The 23,076-nt window shown below is 38.2% G+C and overlaps 3 non-coding genes and 2 pseudogenes across 3 annotated transcripts; 4 read left to right on the top strand and 1 right to left on the bottom strand.

Annotated features, from left to right (window-relative positions):
* The window catches only part of LOC134326773 (zinc finger protein 208-like), a 92,977-nt pseudogene extending 73,762 nt beyond the window's left edge, over positions 1–19,215 (bottom strand).
* On the top strand, positions 5,035–5,106 carry trnaq-cug (transfer RNA glutamine (anticodon CUG)). Its single transcript has one exon. It is a non-coding gene; the product is annotated as a tRNA-Gln (tRNA).
* Positions 5,373–5,444, top strand: trnaq-cug (transfer RNA glutamine (anticodon CUG)). Its single transcript has one exon. It is a non-coding gene; the product is annotated as a tRNA-Gln (tRNA).
* On the top strand, positions 5,762–5,833 carry trnaq-uug (transfer RNA glutamine (anticodon UUG)). The gene has a single exon. It is a non-coding gene; the product is annotated as a tRNA-Gln (tRNA).
* On the top strand, positions 8,302–16,908 carry LOC134327039 (maternal embryonic leucine zipper kinase-like; annotated as a pseudogene).
* Positions 19,216–23,076: the final 3,861 nt, after the last annotated feature.

The following is a 23,076-nucleotide window of genomic DNA, read 5'->3' as shown; positions in this document are numbered from 1 at the left end:
AAGTTCACCTGTAAACAAAGTTCAACTGTAAACAAAGTTCAACTATAAACAAAGTTAACCTGTAAACGAAGTTCTACTATAAACAAAGTTCAACTGTAAACAAAGTTCACCTGTAAACAAAGTTCACCTGTAAACAAAGTTCAACTATAAACAAAGTTCACCTGTAAACAAAGTTCAACTGTAAACAAAGTTCACCTGTAAACAAAGTTCAACTATAAACAAAGTTCACCTGTAAACAAAGTTCAACTGTAAACAAAGTTCACCTGTAAACAAAGTTCAACTATAAACAAAGTTCACCTGTAAACAAAGTTCAACTATAAACAAAGTTAACCTGTAAACAAAGTTCAACTGTAAACACAGTTCAACTATAAACAAAGTTCACCTGTAAACAAAGTTCAACTATAAACAAAGTTCACCTGTAAACAAAGTTCACCTGTAAACAAAGTTCAACTGTAAACAAAGTTCAACTATAAACAAAGTTCACCTGTAAACAAAGTTCAACTATAAACAAAGTTAACCTGTAAACAAAGTTCACCTGTAAACAAAGTTCAACTATAAACAAAGTTAACCTGTAAACAAAGTTCACCTGTAAACAAAGTTCAACTGTAAACAAAGTTCAACTATAAACAAAGTTCACCTGTAAACAAAGTTCAACTATAAACAAAGTTCACCTGTAAACAAAGTTCAACTATAAACAAAGTTAACCTGTAAACAAAGTTCAACTGTAAACACAGTTCAACTATAAACAAAGTTCACCTGTAAACAAAGTTCAACTATAAACAAAGTTCACCTGTAAACAAAGTTCACCTGTAAACAAAGTTCAACTGTAAACAAAGTTCAACTATAAACAAAGTTCACCTGTAAACAAAGTTCAACTATAAACAAAGTTCAACTGTAAACAAAGTTCACCTGTAAACAAAGTTCAACTATAAACAAAGTTAACCTGTAAACAAAGTTCACCTGTAAACAAAGTTCAACTGTAAACAAAGTTCAACTATAAACAAAGTTCACCTGTAAACAAAGTTCAACTATAAACAAAGTTCACCTGTAAACAGAGTTCAAATATAAACACAGTTCAACTGTAAACAAAGTTCAACTATAAACAAAGTTCAACTGTAAACAAAGTTCACCTATCAACAAAGTTCAACCATAAACAAAGTTCACCTGTAAACAAAGTTCAACTGTAAACAAAGTTCAACTATAAACAAAGTTCACCTGTAAACAAAGTTCAACTGTAAACAAAGTTCAACTATAAACAAAGTTCACCTGTAAACAAAGTTCAACTATAAACAAAGTTAACCTGTAAACAAAGTTCACCTGTAAACAAAGTTCAACTGTAAACAAAGTTCAACTATAAACAAAGTTCACCTGTAAACAAAGTTCAACTATAAACAAAGTTCACCTGTAAACAAAGTTCAACTGTAAACAAAGTTCACCTGTAAACAAAGTTCAACTGTAAACAAAGTTCAACTATAAACAAAGTTCACCTGTAAACAGAGTTCAAATATAAACACAGTTCAACTGTAAACAAAGTTCAACTATAAACAAAGTTCAACTGTAAACAAAGTTCAACTGTAAACACAGTTCAACTATAAACAAAGTTCACCTGTAAACAAAGTTCAACTATAAACAAAGTTCACCTGTAAACAAAGTTCACCTGTAAACAAAGTTCAACTGTAAACAAAGTTCAACTATAAACAAAGTTCACCTGTAAACAAAGTTCAACTATAAACAAAGTTCAACTGTAAACAAAGTTCACCTGTAAACAAAGTTCAACTATAAACAAAGTTAACCTGTAAACAAAGTTCACCTGTAAACAAAGTTCAACTGTAAACAAAGTTCAACTATAAACAAAGTTCACCTGTAAACAAAGTTCAACTATAAACAAAGTTCACCTGTAAACAGAGTTCAAATATAAACACAGTTCAACTGTAAACAAAGTTCAACTATAAACAAAGTTCAACTGTAAACAAAGTTCACCTATCAACAAAGTTCAACCATAAACAAAGTTCACCTGTAAACAAAGTTCAACTGTAAACAAAGTTCAACTATAAACAAAGTTCACCTGTAAACAAAGTTCAACTGTAAACAAAGTTCAACTATAAACAAAGTTCACCTGTAAACAAAGTTCAACTATAAACAAAGTTAACCTGTAAACAAAGTTCACCTGTAAACAAAGTTCAACTGTAAACAAAGTTCAACTATAAACAAAGTTCACCTGTAAACAAAGTTCAACTATAAACAAAGTTCACCTGTAAACAAAGTTCAACTGTAAACAAAGTTCACCTGTAAACAAAGTTCAACTGTAAACAAAGTTCAACTATAAACAAAGTTCACCTGTAAACAGAGTTCAAATATAAACACAGTTCAACTGTAAACAAAGTTCAACTATAAACAAAGTTCAACTGTAAACAAAGTTCAACTGTAAACACAGTTCAACTATAAACAAAGTTCACCTGTAAACAAAGTTCAACTATAAACAAAGTTCACCTGTAAACAAAGTTCACCTGTAAACAAAGTTCAACTGTAAACAAAGTTCAACTATAAACAAAGTTCACCTGTAAACAAAGTTCAACTATAAACAAAGTTCAACTGTAAACAAAGTTCACCTGTAAACAAAGTTCAACTATAAACAAAGTTAACCTGTAAACAAAGTTCACCTGTAAACAAAGTTCAACTGTAAACAAAGTTCAACTATAAACAAAGTTCACCTGTAAACAAAGTTCAACTATAAACAAAGTTCACCTGTAAACAGAGTTCAAATATAAACACAGTTCAACTGTAAACAAAGTTCAACTATAAACAAAGTTCAACTGTAAACAAAGTTCACCTATCAACAAAGTTCAACCATAAACAAAGTTCACCTGTAAACAAAGTTCAACTGTAAACAAAGTTCAACTATAAACAAAGTTCACCTGTAAACAAAGTTCAACTGTAAACAAAGTTCAACTATAAACAAAGTTCACCTGTAAACAAAGTTCAACTATAAACAAAGTTAACCTGTAAACAAAGTTCACCTGTAAACAAAGTTCAACTGTAAACAAAGTTCAACTATAAACAAAGTTCACCTGTAAACAAAGTTCAACTATAAACAAAGTTCACCTGTAAACAAAGTTCAACTGTAAACAAAGTTCACCTGTAAACAAAGTTCAACTGTAAACAAAGTTCAACTATAAACAAAGTTCACCTGTAAACAGAGTTCAAATATAAACACAGTTCAACTGTAAACAAAGTTCAACTATAAACAAAGTTCAACTGTAAACAAAGTTTAAAAATATCACGTGTTTATATAGAACTGTGAGATTTAATCATGAAGAAACTCAATCAGTTCCGCTCAATTGATTCATTTAGCTGGATCGGTTCAAATGAATCGGTTCATCAGTACTGAATCATGTGTGATGCTAACAGTTAGCGGAGCAGCTAATAGTTTGTGTGTTTAAATAAAACTGGAGTTAAAGCTCCTCAAATCCTCACAGTGATGTTTTATTATGAACTCTAGTTTTATTATTAATTAGAATGTAGTTATAATTAAATATAAAGGTTATAATTAAATACATATTTTACTTACAGATGAGGCTCTACAGTACAAACACAGCAGCTTCTTGTTCTTCTTATGATGTTTAATGGCGGTTGGCAGAACAACTTAAGACGCACCAGCGCCACCAACTGGACTGGAGCTGAACAGCAGCTTAGCAGTAAAACATCTCCATTAGCACATCTGTATTAGTGGTGTGCGATACTGCAAAAGTAAATACAGGGCCAGTATCGCCGATATCGATCCGATACCGATACTTTGTACTTACTTTCATGTAGGGAAGAGCAGTGTATCATGATTTATGAGGTGAATGTATCATCAATTTGCTTTGACTAATTAATGATTTTGTGTTTATTAGTTTATCATGTGCAGTGAAAACCCACTACAGTTTGTAGGTGAATAAAAAGTAATTTTATTAATGTAATAAACTTTAATGAAGTCTGGGTTTTTTTGTTGAGAAACAATTATATAATAAGAAACATAATTCCCCCTCATTGTACACTCTGGCTTTTTGTAAAATAAAGTACAGGAGAGTCTCCCACATATACATAGCGGCTCCCTGATTCACGCAAGTCAGATAAAATCTTCCGGAATCTAGAACGAGCGGCCAAGAGCGCACACACACACACACATGCACGAAGGTGACACAGACTTTATTAATACGATCGCGTATTACATCCTTTATCTGATATACAATCTAGCGCACTGTGTAAGGAACATAAATCAATTGTCTAATATGCTGTCTAGTGCACTAAGTAGGGAACATAAATCTATGATCGAAAATACAATCTAGTGCACTATGTAGGGAACATAATTAATTATGTAATACACTATCTAGTGCACTGTGTAGGGAAAATAAACCAATTGTCTAATTTACTATCTAGTTCACTACGTAGGGAACATAAATTCATATCTAAAATACTATCTAGTGCACTATGTAAGGAACATAAATCCGTTATCTGATATACAATTTAGTGCACTATGTAGGGAACCTAAATCCGTTAACTAATATGCTATCTAGTGCACTATGTAAGAAACATAAGTCTGATATCTAGTACACTACCTAGTGCACTAAGTAAAAAACATAAATTCTTTTCTAATATACAATGTAGTGCACTATGTAGGGAACATAAATCAATTATCTTTCACACTATCTAGAGCACTAAGTTGTACTCACGCGACGCGAACAGTTAGCTTAGTAGCTCAGTTAGCAGCTCCTAAAAGTTCTGTAATCACCCATATCCTTTGCTGTGTGTGAGAGGTTTTTAGCTTTTTTTCTTTTGTTTGTTTGTTTTTTTGGGGATTATTTTTTTTTTTGGGGGGGGGGGGGGGGGGGGGGGGGGTGTTGCAAGTTTTTGCAACTTGTGATGTCTGACATGTTAACTTCCATCTATTCATCCAGCTTAAATACCATCAACACTACATAAAAACATGTGGAGCTAATGGTGTAATTATTAACCTTTGTGCTTAACCCTTCATAAAAAAATATGTCCTTTTGTGATTCCATGGTGTAATGGTTAGCACTCTGGACTCTGAATCCAGCGATCCGAGTTCAAATCTCGGTGGAACCTGGCTTTATTTAGGTAAAAACACTGTTATCAATGCTAAGTAGAGAATGGTGTTCCACGTACTGTATGACTGCTCTATGAAATGTCCTGAACTTGTTCCAACAGTTGTGATTTTGATTCTTGGGTGGCAATGTTCAACTAAAATTACTTTTATTTAGTGTTTAAAACTTCTAAATTTCAGTCAATTAATCACATAAGTTTAAATAACTTGAGATGTAAAATTAAAGTCTGAAGTTGTGTATTTTTGCTTTATTTACCTAGGTGTTGGTGGTTCCATGGTGTAATGGTTAGCACTCTGGACTCTGAATCCAGCGATCTGAGTTCAAATCTCGGTGGGACCTTACTGCTTTTATTTGGGGCCCAGTGTGAGGTCCAAGATTGAGAAACATTAGCAGTTTCAGGAGGGTAGCATTCAGCGCATGTGCAGTACAACAGAGCATCACAATTGCTTGTGCTAGTTTAGAGTCACCTTAAATGACATGTTAATTTCCATCCATTCATCCAGCCTGAATATCATAATAGTGTTATAGTGTTCCACATGTGACTGCTCCATCCCAAAATATAATCGCTAATCATTGTTTACAGCGTCATCTAACAGCCAACTTGCTCTTAAATGACTAATTATTAACTTTTGGGCTTAAGTAAGACCTCACTGTGTGGTTCCATGGTGTAATGGTTAGCACTCTGGACTTTGAATCCAGTGATCCGAGTTCAAATCTCGGTGGAACCTGGTTTTATTTAGGTAAAAACACTGTTATCAATGATGAGTAGAGAATAGTGTTCCACATGTGACTGCTCTATGCCAAATTGTAATACCAAAAGACAAATCATTGTTTACAGCGCCATCTACCGGCCAACTGGGTTCTAAACTTAACTCAGTGCAATTATTATTAACAGTGAGGCGTTTTGTTGTGATTTTGATACTTGGGTGGCAATGTTTAGCAAAAGACTAGTTAAAATGTACTGCCTAAATCTTCTACATTATTTTAGAATTATATGAATCCCGTCAGTTTAAAAAAATCTGAGATGTTAAAGTCTGAAGTTGTGTGTGTGTGTGTGTGTGTGTATTTTTCTTTTTGGCTTCATTTACTGGCAAATGGCAAGTTACATCTGGGAGTCGGTGTGAGTTCCAAGGTTTAGAAACTTTAGCAGTTTCAGGATGGTAGCGTTCAGGGTATGTGCAGTACAACAGAGCGCCTGTGATTACTTTTGCTAGTTGTGTCAACCAGTGGCGGCTGCTGGTCTTTCAAAGAGGGGAAGCTCATTGTCGGCTTACATCATAAAATTTGTCAATTTGTTTACACATAAATTCTACCCTCTGTTCCTTTTACAAGAAAATGGCCTGAAATGGGTTGCAGTTTGTCTTTCGACTTCACTCGCAAAATCTGCGATAGGACTGAAGCTCCCAGTGATTAAGTGACTAATGCCAATAAAGCTTCTTTTGAGTTTGAGAAGTGACGGTGTAGCGCTCAAACTAGCTGTCAATCAAAACGGGATTCAGCCTTTCCACTGAGCCTCCAATCATCTTGCAGAAGCTCAGCGTCCAGACCCGCCCACAGCTCCATTCACCCCCAGAGACGCTCAGCATCCGGGGGCGGGACAAAATCGAGGCATTTATCCAATGACCGGCGAGTATCGGACCATTAAAAAAAAAAAACTCAACGCAAGCCATAGAGGTACAGAGACGCTCAGCGTCTGCGGGCAAATGCACTGACGCTACGGGAATGTATGAGTTAAGTTAAGAAAATCGAATCGATTTGTGATAATTAGCTGATTCTGAACGAACTCGTCTTCAAGATATACGTGTTCTAACGCATTTGTAGTCAATGAAATGTTAACACAACTGTACATATTTGACCATTTAATTTTTGACATTTTAGGGCAGTCTTAGAGAAATCGCCACTGGTGTCAACCAAGCAGATCACCATTCAGGAGGGTATATCAGTGCCAAAATACGAGCCAGTTTGTTCAGTAAAAATTTATAAGTCAACAGCAGCGAATAAACTTAAGAGTCACCTTAGATTACATGTTAACTTCCATCTATCCATCCAGCTTAAATACCATAAACACTACGTACAAAACATGTGGAGCTATTCTTACTACAGTAAAACACACTGAACTGACTTTTAAAGTGAAGTTCAAAATGTTGTACAGAGATCGTTCACATCTAGTGGTGCTAGATCAATTACAGCTTGTTGCTTGGGTACAGATTTGTGACATTATTATTAAATTGTTGTTGTTGTGTTTGTTGTTATTTTTTAACTGATCATTTTTTGTTATTTTTTGCACTGTCTATAAATAAATGAATCTTGTGCTTCCAATTGAGATTTTTGTTTACGTGAACAATGTCTGAAATTTGACGAGCTTGATTAGTTTGTAAATGTGTTAAGATGATAAATGAACCTAAACACTTGCTTTTTAATTTTAAGGTTTTATTTATTTATTTTAGTTTCAATACAACGTGACTCCGGCAAGATAAATAAAGCAAAAATAAAAGTGTTTTTGTAACGTGTTGTAGACCTGCAATGGTGACTATTTTTGGTATACAGGAAAGAAAAGGCAGAATGCAGGTGAAAATGTGTTATTTGGCAACCAGCACTGTAAATATTGGACACATGATGGGTTATTTTAACTTGTTGGGTTGTGCAGTTTAACACTTGTGCTGGATTAAATACATGTAAGAAAATACAGCATTAAAGCTTAATCTCAATAAAATAGGCTACAGTTTAACACTATAATACAATACAATACAGCGACAGTAAGTCTGTGTCTGTTTCTGTTACTTATTCTGAATTGTTTGTTTGTAAACTGTGAATTAGTTCTTAATCTGACCGTAATGTTAGTGAATTAAACCTACATCTCTCTGATGAGCTGTCTGTTCTGACATGCTGCTTAAGCCCGACTAGCTCAGTTGGTAGAGCATGAGACTCTTAATTTCAGGGTCGTAGGTTCGAGCCCCACGTTGGGCGAGTATCTTCATTTAACATCTACAGAAACCAAAAGAATGTGTCAGTACCAGTACCAGGGTGTGTCATGGTATGGGGGTGTGTCAGTACAAGTACCAGGGTGTGTCATGGTATGGGGTGTGTCAGTACCAGTACCAGGGTGTGTCATGGTATGCTCCCTCGGAACGCTGTGACATCACAATGTGGACCTGTGCTCTTCAGGAGCAGCATTTTGATTTTCTCCTCATTTACGATGGCTGCTTCTCTGAGACAGAGGTTTCTGCGTGTGCTGTGTTGCGGGGCGCCTCCCCGGGCGTCCTATATATATACACTTAATATATATACACTTAATATTATATATATACACTCAATATTATATATATACACTCAACATTATATATATACACTCAATATTATATATATACACTCAATATTATATATATACACTCAATATTATATATATACACTCAACATTATATATATACACTCAATATTATATATATAAACACTTAATATTATATATACAGTATATATACAGTACAGGCCAAAAGTTTGGACACACCTTCTCATTCAATGCGTTTTCTGTATTTTCATGACTATTTACATTGTAGATTCTCACTGAAGGCATCAAAACTATGAATGAACACATGTGGAGTTATGTACTTAACAAAAAAAGGTGAAATAACTGAAAACATGTTTTATATTCTAGTTTCTTCAAAATAGCCACCCTTTGCTCTGATTACTGCTTTGCACACTCTTGGCATTCTCTCAATGAGCTTCTAGAGGTAGTCACCTGAAATGGTTTTCAGGTGTGCCTTATCAGGGTTAATTAGTGGAATTTCTTGCTTTATTAATGGGGTTGGGACCATCAGTTGTGTTGTGCAGAAGACAGGTTACTACACAGCCGACAGCCCTATTGGACAACTGTTAAAATTCATATTATGGCAAGAACCAATAAGCTAACTAAAGAAAAACGAGTGGCCATCATTACTTTAAGAAATGAAGGTCAGTCAGTCCGGAAAATTGCAAAAACTTTAAATGTGTCCCCAAGTGGAGTCACAAAAACCATCAAGCGCTACAGCGAAACTGGCACACACGAGGACCGACCCAGGAAAGGAAGACCAAGAGTCACCTCTGCTTCTCAGGACAAGTTCATCCGAGTCACCAGCCTCAGAAATCGCAAGTTAACAGCAGCTCAGATCACAGACCAGTTGAATGCCACACAGAGTTCTAGCAGCAGACCCATCTCTAGAACAACTGTTAAGAGGCCAAATCAGGCCTTCATGGTCAAATAGCTGCTAGGAAAACACTGCTAAGGAGAGGCAACAAGCAGCGACATGCCATCCCATCTGGTTTGCGTTTAGTTGGACCATCATTTATTTTTCAACAGGACAATGACCCCAAACACACCTCCAGGCTGTGTAGGGGCTATTTGACCAAGAAGGAGAGTGATGGAGTGCTGCGGCAGATGACTTGGCCTCCACAGTCACCGGACCTGAACCCAATCGAGATGGTTTGGGGTGAGCTGGACCGCAGAGTGAAGGCAAAGGGGCCAACAAGTGCTAAACACCTCTGGGAACTCCTTCAAGACTGTTGGAAAACCATTTCAGGTGACTACCTCTTGAAGCTCATTGAGAGAATGCCAAGAGTGTGCAAAGCAGTAATCAGAGCAAAGGGTGGCTATTTTGAAGAAACTAGAATATAAAACATGTTTTCAGTTATTTCACCTTCTTTTGTTAAGTACATAACTCCACATGTGTTCATTCATAGTTTTGATGCCTTCAGTGAGAATCTACAATGTAAATAGTCATGAAAATACAGAAAACGCATTGAATGAGAAGGTGTGTCCAAACTTTTGGCCTGTACTGTATATATACACTCAATATTATGTATATATATATACACTTAATATTATATATATACACTCAATATTATATACAGTGTATCACAGAAGTGAGTACACCCCTCACATTTCTGCAAATATTTTATTATATCTTTTCATGGGACAACACTATAGACATGAAACTTGGATATAACTTAGAGTAGTCAGTGTACAGCTTGTATAGCAGTGTAGATTTACTGTCTTCTGAAAATAACTCAACACACAGCCATTAATGTCTAAATGGCTGGCAACATAAGTGAGTACACCCCACAGTGAACATGTCCAAATTGTGCCCAAAGTGTCAATATTTTGTGTGACCACCATTATTATCCAGCACTGCCTTAACCCTCCTGGGCATGGAATTCACCAGAGCTGCACAGGTTGCTACTGGAATCCTCTTCCACTCCTCCATGATGACATCACGGAGCTGGTGGATGTTAGACACCTTGAACTCCTCCACCTTCCACTTGAGGATGCGCCACAGGTGCTAAATTGGGTTTAGTCCATCACCTTTACCTTCAGCTTCCTCAGCAAGGCAGTTGTCATCTTGGAGGTTGTGTTTGGGGTTGTTATCCTGTTGGAAAACTGCCATGAGGCCCAGTTTTCGAAGGGAGGGTATCATGCTCTGTTTCAGAATGTCACAGTACATGTTGGAATTCATGTTTCCCTCAATGAACTGCAGCTCCCCAGTGCCAGCAACACTCATGCAGCCCAAGACCATGATGCTACCACCACCATGCTTGACTGTAGGCAAGATACAGTTGTCTTGGTACTTCTCACCAGGGCGCCGCCACACATGCTGGACACCATCTGAGCCAAACAAGTTTATCTTGGTCTCGTCAGACCACAGGGCATTCCAGTAATCCATGTTCTTGGACTGCTTGTCTTCAGCAAACTGTTTGCGGGCTTTCTTGTGCGTTAGCTTCCTTCTGGGATGACGACCATGCAGACCGAGTTGATGCAGTGTGCGGCGTATGGTCTGAGCACTGACAGGCTGACCTCCCACGTCTTCAACCTCTGCAGCAATGCTGGCAGCACTCATGTGTCTATTTTTTAAAGCCAACCTCTGGATATGACGCCGAACACGTGGACTCAACTTCTTTGATCGACCCTGGCGAAGCCTGTTCCGAGTGGAACCTGTCCTGGAAAACCGCTGTATGACCTTGGCCACCACGCTGTAGCTCAGTTTCAGGGTGTTAGCAATCTTCTTATAGCCCAGGCCATCTTTGTGGAGAGCAACAATTCTATTTCTCACATCCTCAGAGAGTTATTTGCCATGAGGTGCCATGTTGAATATCCAGTGGCCAGTATGAGAGAATTGTACCCAAAACACCAAATTTACCAGCCCTGCTCCCCATTTACACCTGGGACCTTGACACGACACCAGGGAGGGACAACGACACATTTGGGCACAATTTGGACATGTTCACTGTGGGGTGTACTCACTTATGTTGCCAGCTATTTAGACATTAATGGCTGTGTGTTGAGTTATTTTCAGAAGACAGTAAATCTACACTGCTATACAAGCTGTACACTGACTACTCTAAGTTATATCCAAGTTTCATGTCTATAGTGTTGTCCCATGAAAAGATATAATTAAATATTTGCAGAAATGTGAGGGGTGTACTCACTTTTGTGATACACTGTATATATGATGTGTTTGATCTGTGCAGGCGGTGGTTCATCATACAGAACAATCAGCTTCTCTACAAGAAGAGGTTTAAGGTAGGTCACATGACTTTACATGATCTAAATTAGCTCTCTCCTGGACTCTGTGAAATACCCATAATGCACCGCAGTTTTACACCCCTCATAATTCAGGCGCATCACAGCAGAAGTCGACTTCTGTGCCGGGCTGCATCCCAAACCGCCCCCGTCGTGTTTAAGTCTGGGAGGATTTCACCGGCGTTTATATCATCGACTGTATAAATAAGAAGGTTTTATGTTCTATTCCCCCAGCGTGACTTCACGGTGCTGGCGGAAGACCTGCAGCGCTGTTCGGTCCAGAGCTGCGAGGACGCCGGGCGACGCTTCTGCTTCCGGGTGGACACGCCCACAAGGTAATTCCAGATCTATAATCATCAGAGATAGACAGATGATTAATAGACAGACAGACAGATGATATATAGACAGACAGACAGATGATCAATAGACAGACAGAAAGATGATCAATAGACAGACAGAAAGATGATCAATAGACAGACAGAAAGATGATCAATAGACAGACAGAAAGATAGGCAGACGGACAGACAGACAGACAGACAGACGGATAGATGATCAATAGACAGATAGATGATTAATAAACAGACAGGCAATAAATAGATAGACAAGATAATTGATAGATAGACAGACAGACAGACTAATAGATAGACAGACAGATACTGTATATAGATGATCAATGGACAGACAGACATATTATCAACAAACAGACAGACAGATAGATGCTAGATAGACAGATAAAGAAGAAAATAGATTATAGATAAATAGATAATCGATAGACAAACAGATAGGTAGACAGACAGACAGACAGACAGATAGTCAGACAGACAGACATATATATGATCAATAAACAGACAATAGATAGATAGACAAGATGATTGATAGACAGACAGGCAATAGATACATAGACCAGATGATTGATAGATAAACAGACAGACTAATAGATAGACAGACAGATAGATGATCAATAGACAGACAGACAGATGATCAACAGACAGACAGACAGATTATCAACAGACAGACAGATAGATGTTAGATAGACAGATGGATAGACAGATAGACAAGAAGATAGATTATAGATAGATAATTGAAAGACAGACAGATATAGACACACAGACAGATGATCAATAGACAGATTGATAGACAGACTATTTATCTATCTGTCTATCCATCTGTTTGTCTGAATGTCTGTCTATTTTTCTGTTTATTTATCTACTCAATCTGTCTATCTGTCTGCATCCTATATAATCTGTATCTATCACCGTGTGTGTACAGGAGCTGTACGTTCCAGGCCGACTGTGAGGCAGGTAGACGGGCGTGGATCAGCGCCATTCAGAACCTGACTGAGAGAGAAGAAACAGTTGAGAGCGAGGTGAATTATCATCACCACTTTACTCCGGGAGGGGAGGGGTTCGGTTCTCGGCTCTTTAACACCAGTTTAATGCGTCTGAATCAGAAGGGGTACAAGGACGATTTGAAATCAGTTTCCAGTGAGACGTTGTTGGACGGGGAGGTTCAGTTGGAGGACTCACAGAAACCGCGGGCGTCTTCTGAGGCTCCAGGTAACCTTAACGCCACCACATTTGAGTCCGACACTATTGAACTCTAGTGACTATATATTTAACCCTTGGGCTTCGTAGGTGGGATCAGTTCTGGAGAGGTTGTCTGTGATGCTCCCGAGAACAAGGGTGAGTACGCCGGCCCTTTATATGGACCCTTATTTTTAGTCCACATAACACATGAAGCATCATTGGTGATACTTGTGTTGAAGATGCTGAAGGAGAAACCACCAACGGAGACGGTCAAGAGGAAAAGACGACCGACACGAACCCGGACAGCCGATACACCCTTGGAGAGCTGCTGGGAAAGGAAGACTGCAGTTCAGTCTATGAAGGAGACCATAAGGCAGATGGGAACCAGGTGAGTATCAGTTTGCTGTGTTGATCCTCCCCTGGATCCTCCTATGGCTCCAGATACCTGTGACGACCTACCAGGACCATTTTGGGTCAGGAGGACCGCTGAGTACCACCCTGGCCCCTGGATTCCTCTTAGCCCCAGACATGAACCCAATTGAGCATCTGTGGGACCTCCTCAATGGCCGTGTTGGCTCTACGAATCCTCCCCTGGTTCCTCCCTTGACTCCAGATACCTGTGACGACCTTCTGAAGAGGCCAAACAAGAGGCCAAGAAGAGCAATCAGTAATAATAATAACATGTCTCTTGTGGGCAGCAGGTTGAGGTGCCATGCACTGTACCCGAGACCATCGACATCTCAGAACGAACATCACGTGTGGTTGAGGACGTCTCTGAGCTGCACAAGTGCTATGAGGTTTACAAAACCATTGGATCAGGTAACTGGTACCACTTTCAGTCGTGTCTCTGCCTTTGTGTAACACAGATGTGCATCTTTTGAAACCTGACTTAATATTTTTTTAATTCAATCGTTCTTCAGGTGGTTATGCGACGGTCAAGCTTGGCAGGCACATTCAGACTCAAGAGCCAGTGGCCATCAAGATCCTGGAGAAGAAAGAGCTCGGGGTTAGTTTCAGCAAAACCGTCTGTTAAAGATGGACGTGTCTCAGTTTCCAAACGTTTGGTTCTCCTAATTCTGATCTGAAAAGTCATAAAACTGTTCCTGTTTCCTCCCCATTGCAGGATGTTGTCTGATTTGAGGATCGAGATTGAAGCCCTGAAGAACCTCAAGCATCAGCACGTGTGCCGCTTGTACCAAGTCATGGAGACTGCTGACCAGATCTACATGGTGCTTGAGGTACCATCAGTGGTTGGAAACTATCAGATTTGATTGAATCTCTGGATTTATAATGATTTGCTGCTCACATGACTCGCTCTCTCCTCCAGTTTTGTCCGGGTGGAGATCTGTTTGACCACATCGATAATAACGACAGGTTGTCGGAGGAGGATACGCGCAGGATCTTCCGTCAGATCGTCTCTGCGCTGGCCTACGTCCACAGCCAGGGATACGCCCACCGTGACCTTAAGCCAGTGCGTCAGCCAAACGGTTTCCACTTATACTATGTGCGCTTTCTTTGTTAGTGCTTGGACATGACGTGTTTTATTTTGACTCTCAGGAAAACATGATGCTGGTTGAGAAGAACAACATCAAGCTCATCGACTTTGGTCTCTGTGCCAAACCAGAGGTTCGTGTCTCTCCTAAGACTGTAGTGTATACTTAAATCAAGCGTGCCATTCAGAGAGTCTAGTAAGGTGGTGTGTTTACCCCCATCCATCATGCTTTAATGAAGCCTTGCACACATGGTGTCCACAATTAGTTTCAGTGATCAGTTAGATGAACAGGACATCACAGAGCCATGCTGGTTCAGTTTGTGTGCTGTGTTGCAGATGCGAGTCAACAGTTGGACCTTTGGTTGATAGAAATCTGTTTTGTTGTAGGGTGGATTGGGTACTGCTCTGATTGAGGGCTGTGGAACCCCTCCCTACTTGGCACCAGAAATCATTAATGCGCAACCCTATCATGGTGCAGAGGTAGGTTTGATTGGGGTGTGTCCCCAGGTTATTCCTGATAAACTTTGATTGAACAGTCTCCAAATCCAAGGTGTTCAGTCCCCTCTGTAGCCCCATTCATGACTTATTCTATGAGGTCTGGATGAGGGGACTGACCAGGATAAAGCATGGTTAAAAAAGACAATGAATGTGTGTGTGTGGTGTGTGTGTGTGTGTGTGTCAAGTCAAGTCAAGTCAACTTTATTTATATAGCGCTTTTTACAATAGACATTGTCTCAAAGCAACTTTACAAAATCCAGGACCAACAGATACAAAAACCCCTGTTGAGCAAGCCGAGGGCGACTGTGGCAAGGAAAAACTCCCTGAAAATTACAGGAAGAAACCTTGAGAGGAACCAGACTCAGCAGGGCCCATCCTTCTTGGGTGTGTTTTAGGCAGATGTTTGGAGCTTGGGTGTTGTCCTATATGACATGCTGTGTGGCTACCTCCCGTTCGATGGTGACAACTTTGTGGAGCTCCATGAACAAATCACTGTAAGTCTTGGAACTACAATGAAACACCATTGGCATACACATCTTGTTACGATTATGAAATTGAATCCATTATTTAGTGCTCAGCAGCATGTTAAACATACAGTAAAAGTAACAGTAACGGCTTGTGGTGATGTTCTTTGATCAGATGTGATTGTTTTGCTCTGTGTTTCATCAGAAAGGACATTATGACACACCTGACTGGCTGTCTCCTGGTTCTGTACTGCTGATTAAGGAAATGCTGCAGGTGTGTGTTTATGGGTGTGTTTAATGTGAGCAAAGTGGGTGTGTGCTTCTCTGTGGGCTTCATCGCCTGAAGTTCTTGTATCTTGTCCTGTAGGTGGTTCCAGAGCGGCGCATAAAGGTGGAGCATCTGCTGGATCATGAGTGGGTAATGAAGGGGTACAGCAGCCCTGTGGAATGGCACAGCACATGCCCGGTACAACATCCACCCTGGACGTAGTACAGTGACATGATGGAGATCCACCGTACAGAAGATTGTATCTTTATTATCCTACATACTCATATATTTGTGTCTGTGTGTGTGTTTGTGTCTCAGCTGGATCATCTAGATGAGGAGAGCATCACCGAGATGGCTGTGATGTTCAGACAGTCCAACCAAAGCACCAAGCAGCTGGTGTCTGAGGTACATTTCAGTACTTGTGTCTGCATCAACACAGATGCTAAAATGTCGACACATATTTATTAATATTGAGGTTCTTGTGCTCCATCTAAAAGAGATGTGTGTGTGTGTGTGTGTGTGTGTGTGCAGTGGAAGTTTGATCAGACCACAGCTACGTATCTTTTGCTCTTGAGAAGGAAGCAGCGCAGTAGTCCAGTGTGTAGCTGAGTGGACGTGTAAGAAATCCAGGTAACATTCCCACAATCAGTGTATTTTACCTGATAAACACTGCTCTACATGCTCATCTGTCCAAACACTACAGCTTCTGGAATGTTCTCACACCTCTTCTTGTTTTATTTAACAGGAGACGTTGTTGTCGCATCAAGGAGGGACGATGGTGGCACCATCCAATCAGGAAACATTACATCTCAATTTCACATTTGAATGATTGTTGCAGATGTTTCTCTCTAACCCATCCTCTCTCTCTCTTTTTACCAGAAAGATGCATTTTGGGTATCTGTGTGTGACTGGTTAGAGGAACTCCACTGAGGTGCCGCCCTTGTTGATCCACACAGCTGTATGAGAAGTGTAGAACATGGATGACCAGGATCAACAAGCCTCAAAATCTTATTACATTAAATAATAAATAAATAAACTCACTGAATATATTAAGGTGCCTGGATGTTTATTTTCACTTTTCTTCATCATTTTGTTTATGAAGTCAGTAATATGAAGTGAAAGAAAGCACAACGTTTCCTGACATGTTACAGAACATTGAACTCAGCAGTGAAGATACAGACCTACTGTCAGCTCACTCAGATCAGCCTGAGATCGTTACCCTAAAACTTCATCAACTCACGTCTCTCAACTCATATTATTTTATTACAATTCTACTAAAAAGCCACAATAGGGCGACATCACAAGGATTTTTTATTTCAACAAGGTCATGAGATCCTTTTTTCAAACATTCTTCCAATCTGGAGACTAATGCCAAATTCACACTATACGACTGGATCTCTTGTAATCGGGAGTCTTTCAAGTCGGTGTGTATGTCACACTACACGACTGATAAATAACCCATCATGTGTTCTGTCCAATATTTACACAGTACTGGGTTGCCAAATAACACCTTTTCACCTGCATTCTGCCCTTTCTATCCTGTATACCAAAAACAGTCGACATTGCAGGTGTACAACACGTCACAAAAACACTTGGGACAAAAGAGCCATAAACACTCTAATTTTTATATAATAATAATAATAATAACAATAATAATAATGATGTCTCAAATCTGCGATAAGTAACAAGCTGTAATTTATTTTTAGCACCACATTTTTTATAATTGTTTTAGATCTCATAAAAGAAAATTTAATAGTAACACTTTAAATACTAAAAGGTCTGAATTTCACTTTTACTCTTTTCTGTTCTTTCCTCTCCTGTTTTCTTCTCCTCTCTGAACTTCATTATTAACGATTTAGTCTTTTTATTCTCTTATGATTTATGAATAGAATTTCAGGTTACATGAAGAACTATTTAGAATTATTACCCACCCAGTTCTTTACATCCACTTTCTATTGTCACTCCAGCTCAAGCCTACATACAAATACATGGACCGTGAGTTTAGTCCCATTTAACAACTGTGGACACATTTGCTGACATCGGATTCAAAACCAAACTCTCATCACACAGAGGACTCGGATGGAATTTACAGTTTAACAAATACATTTATTCATCAATAAAGAAACACTTGTCTCCCGACCCCTCTGTTGGTTTTGGTCAGTTGGTCACCTCCATGATAAGAAAACACCTGAACTACACAATAGTATTTATTGATTTTTAAATGTAATTTTAAAACATGTCAGTGCAGTCTGTATTAGGATTTATATGAACTGAGTTTTATGCACTAGAAGATGGTGGGATAATTAAATGTAAATATGAGTATTTCTTTTAACAAAGGAGTTTAGCCACCACTAATTTGGTCTATAGATAAACACAAAGAACAAAGACTCATGATGATAGAACAATGCAACACTGTTCAGTCCACAGCCCTCCATTCACACCTTCTCATGTACATTCTGGTGGAGGACGGTTCATTATTAAGTGGAAATTTACATTTTTTACATTAACATTTTTAGCATTTAGCAGACGCCTTTATCCAAAGCGACTTACACAATGAGCTGAACACAATGAGCAATTGAGGTTTAAGGGTCTTGCTCTTCTAAACACTAGAATTTTGGAGTGTAGACCTAGAAGTGTTAAAGTAAGAGGCTAATCATTTATAAAAACTTAGCATTCATAATATGAAGAATTTATGCAAACACCATAAAGACCAGGGTAAAATTCTTCCACTTGAAAGTAAAAGTTGTTTTGTGTTTATTAAAGTAGATTAAACTTGACTAATGAACAAAAACAGATTCAGATCTGAGGTTGGTACATTACACCACATTACATTTGATGATTAATAATCATATTCACACCATCATGTACATTTGATAATTGAAGTAGAACAGTTGTAAAAAAAAAAAGAAAACCATACAGCTTTACCTCCCTTGTGAATGTGCTGGTGTTGTTAGAGAGAATAATGCACAAAAATACTTTTCACACTTTTAACAGTGATGTAGTTTTTCTGTGAGTTTGTTGATGTCGTTTAAGATTACTTTCATCAGCAAAAGACTTTTTACACTCTGAGCAGTGATACGGTTTCTCTCCTGTGTGAATACGCTGGTGTTTTTTTAGGTTAACCTGTTGAGCAAAACTCTTTCCACACTCTGAGCAGTGATACGGCTTTTCTCCAGTGTGAATACGCTGGTGTTTTTGAAGGTTACCCTGTTGAGCAAAACTCTTTCCACACTCTGAGCAGTGACACGGTTTCTCTGCTGTGTGAACACGCTGGTGTACTTTAAGGTCACTACTTTGAGTAAAACTCTTTCCACACTCTAAGCAGTGATACGGTTTCTCTGCTGTGTGAACACGCTGGTGTACTTTAAGGGCACTACTTTGAGTAAAACTCTTTCCACACTGAGTGCAGTTATACGGTTTCTCTCCTGGTGTTTTTGAAGGGTACTATGTTCAGCAAAATTGTTCCCACACTCCGAGCAGTAATACGGTTTCTCTCCTGTGTGAATACGCTGGTGTTTTTGAAGGGTACCCTGTTGAGCAAAACTCTTTCCACACTCTAAGCAGTGATACGGCTTTTCTCCTGTGTGAATACGCTGGTGATTTTGAAAGTTAGCTTGTTGAGCAAAACTCTTTCCACACTCTGAGCAGTGATATGGCTTTTCTCCAGTATGAACACGCTGGTGTACCTTAAGGTCACTACTTTGAATAAAACTCTTTCCACAGTGTGAGCAGGAATATGGTTTCTCTCCTGTGTGAACACGCTGGTGTACTTCAAGAGCATGATTGTAAGTAAAACTCTTCCCACACTCTAAGCAGTGATATGGTTTCTCTCCTGTGTGAATACGCTGGTGTTGTTTGAGATGAGTCTCTTTAATAAAACTCTTCCTACACTCTGAGCAGTGATGAAAGTTCTTCATGTTTATGCTTTGATAAGAAACAAAGAAATAAGTAAATTAATTAGAAATACTTTTAGTATTATTACTACATTAATACCACAATAATATTAAACTCTTCACCTAGTAATAAAAACATTAAATTCACTTCACGTCTAAGTGAGAATCTGAATTCAAAGAACATCAGGATAAAATACTTATAAATACTGCAGATATTAATAATTAAATAACTATAAATAACTTGATATAAATAAAGATATAAGAGATCTGACTTTCTCAACATCAGTCCTGCACCAAGCAAATCTAATCCAGTTCATGACAGGACTAATAATTAGCTCACAAGTGTAAATCTTTGGTGTGCTGGGAGTAAAAAAGGCTTCATAAATCACCACAATTATGAGCATAAAGCTATTTTAAACTGTCTGAATATATTAACCTGATAATATTAAATAACATCATAAAATAAAAACAACAAATGCAACATAAATGTAAAAGAAACAAATAAGAAAACCCTTTACCTTCCTGTTAGAATCCTGGCAGCCACTTTAACAAAGCTGGTGTCTCCAGCAGGTCGTTTCTAATGAAGAACGTGCAGAAGATCCTTCTTACCAAGTGACTCAGCTACAAGTCTAGAGTTTAGTACTTAAATAGAGCTGAGGACAAAGACCCAAGACCTGTTCAAAACTCTGCATTGGTCAATCATCAGCCAACCATTCACACCTTCTTCTGCGAAGTACTAGCTCATTATCTATGGAACGTGTGCAAATGAACTAGATGGAGCCACAAAGCATGATGGGTGAAGTCAAACTACACCTATTTATCTGAGCAGAGAAGTTATTTACATTTAATCCTAAACACAAACAAGGAATTGAAAGGCTATTCTGTAAAGTGAAATGACATGAACTTAGATAAAGCTTTTATGATAAGAATCTAAGTCATGTAAAATGCTGTATGTATATTTGTGTGAATTAGTTTCTACTGTATATGAGGAACAATAAGAAAACTATAAGAGGAAACACGCACCTATAGATTTATCTGTTTTTATGGTGTAGAAATATTTACTGCGCACTTGTGTGTCTGTGAACTGTTTGATTTACTGCTGTGGTCAAGCCTCCACTTCAAAATGCTCAGTCAAATCAGCTCCCACATTGTTTGTGAAGATGTGCGTATACTAAACATTACGGTAAAAGCATCTGGCGGAACTATTTAGGATAGAATTTCAGGCTTTACAATAAAAGGTTTGGTAATAACTGGACATTATGATTTTACTTTAAATTTAAAGTCAACAAAAATATAATCTAAGCTCATTTCCGTTTTAATTTAGATTGTTATTAAATGGAATAATCTTGATTACATGAATTGTTATTGTTACTAAAAGGAATTCTCCTCTTTCCACAAAACAATTCCACTTCATAATGATAGTACACAACATGTAGTTTACACTCAGTTAATATCAAGACATTCTGATGTATCATTTCTAAATACATTCTAGAAATGTGACAATATAAAAGACCTTTATTATAAAGTTTAAGGGTACCAGAAAATGGGGTTTAGATGTGCATAAAACTTTTAGCATAGACCATGTGATTAGTACCGTAAAACAGGGTTTAAACCAGGGGTGGGCAAATAAATTTTCCAAGGGGCCACATAAGGAACTGGGACTGTTGTGGAGGGCCGGACCAATAAGGTGAACTTAATTCTGCTCAATATTCATTTTATCTCTTTATTTACATTTTCAGCATTTAGCAGATATCTTTATCCAAAGCGATTTACAATACAGTTACAGTATACAGTCTGAGCAATTGAGGATTATGGGTCTTGCTCAAGGGTCCAACAGCAGCAACCTGGCTGTGGTGGGGCTTGAACCAGCAACCTTCTAATTACTAGTCCACTAACCACTAGGCTACGACTGCTCACTCTTTATGAAAAGCAGTAGATTGTGCAGTTCTAATAAGCTGTTAATGTTTAGATGTTACAATCAGAAAATTAGAAGTAGGCAGAGTAAAAATGTTCTTATATTTCTGTTTAGTATCGTAACAGCGATTTAGAGCCTAAATTCTGATCCTTAACCAGCATTACACCTGACTTCAGTTAATAAATACTTCAGAAGTTCATGTCTTGTTAAAAACTCCTTCTGTTCACATTACGGTGAAGCTGGAAACACTCGCACACACGTAAATCCAAACTTACGGTAATTTAAAGATATAGCGCCCCCATCAAAATCAATCCTGTTGTAATGCATGTTTGATGCACATTTATTTACATCTAATTTTTAATTGCCACGAACCTCATGCGGGCCGGTTGGGGATGTCTTGCGGGCCGGATGTAAAATGACGATTATAAAATGACTAATAGTTTAATGATAAAATATTACTAGCTGTAATACCAATGTAAACAAAATACATCACAAAAAAGTATCAATCGTAATGTAAAATGAAACTATATTATTATTATTAATAAAAGATTCACTAGTAGTACTGATCGTTCATTTGCCATTTCACCAATATCTGTGACACCCTGGATTCTGGGCTAGTTTCAGCTTCAGGGTTGATTTTAGACCAGACATTAGGCTGGATAATTTTGCTGAACCTGGCAACTTGCGAATTTCCCGCCAAATTGGACTACTTTCAAAATGTGTCATGGCTGTCTAAAAGCTTTCATTACAAACCGTACAAAATGTTTTTAATGAGGATTTGCGCTCACATACCTATGAACAAGGTTTGCTAGTTTTAGCATGTGAAGGGCGGGTTTAGACAGACTTTGAGCTGGATATTTGTGCTGGACTTGGCATCCCTGGGTAGAGTTGAATTGTTTGGCGCTGGTTCCAGTCGCTGCTGGAGGTAAACAGACCGAGTACAAGTACAGTCTGTGTTCCTGTAGTTATGAACTGCTCTCGTTCTCAGCAGTTTGAACAGAATTTGAACGGAAGGTAAAGCTTTTATTTTCAGGTTTTGTTTCCTTCCCTTTATTAATCTTTATGTTTCCTCAGTGAGCTCGTATCACTGCTCAGAATGTAGAAAGTGCTTCAGTAAATCCAACAGTTCACATATTTATACACCATAAATACAGATAAATCTATAGGTGGGTGTTTCCTCTTATAGTTTTCTTATTGTTCCTCATATACAGTAGAAACTAATTCACACAAATATACATACAGCATTTTACATGACTTAGATTCTTATCATAAAAGCTTTATCTAAGTTCATGTCATTTCACTTTACAGAATAGCCTTTCAATTCCTTGTTTGTGTTTAGGATTAAATGTAAATAACTTTTCTGTT

This window comes from Trichomycterus rosablanca, chromosome 14, assembly GCF_030014385.1.
Source record: "Trichomycterus rosablanca isolate fTriRos1 chromosome 14, fTriRos1.hap1, whole genome shotgun sequence".
In the NCBI taxonomy this organism is placed as follows: Eukaryota; Metazoa; Chordata; class Actinopteri; order Siluriformes; family Trichomycteridae; genus Trichomycterus; species Trichomycterus rosablanca.
Note: the sequence above shows the minus strand (reverse complement) of the source record. Positions and strands in the feature narration are given on the sequence as shown.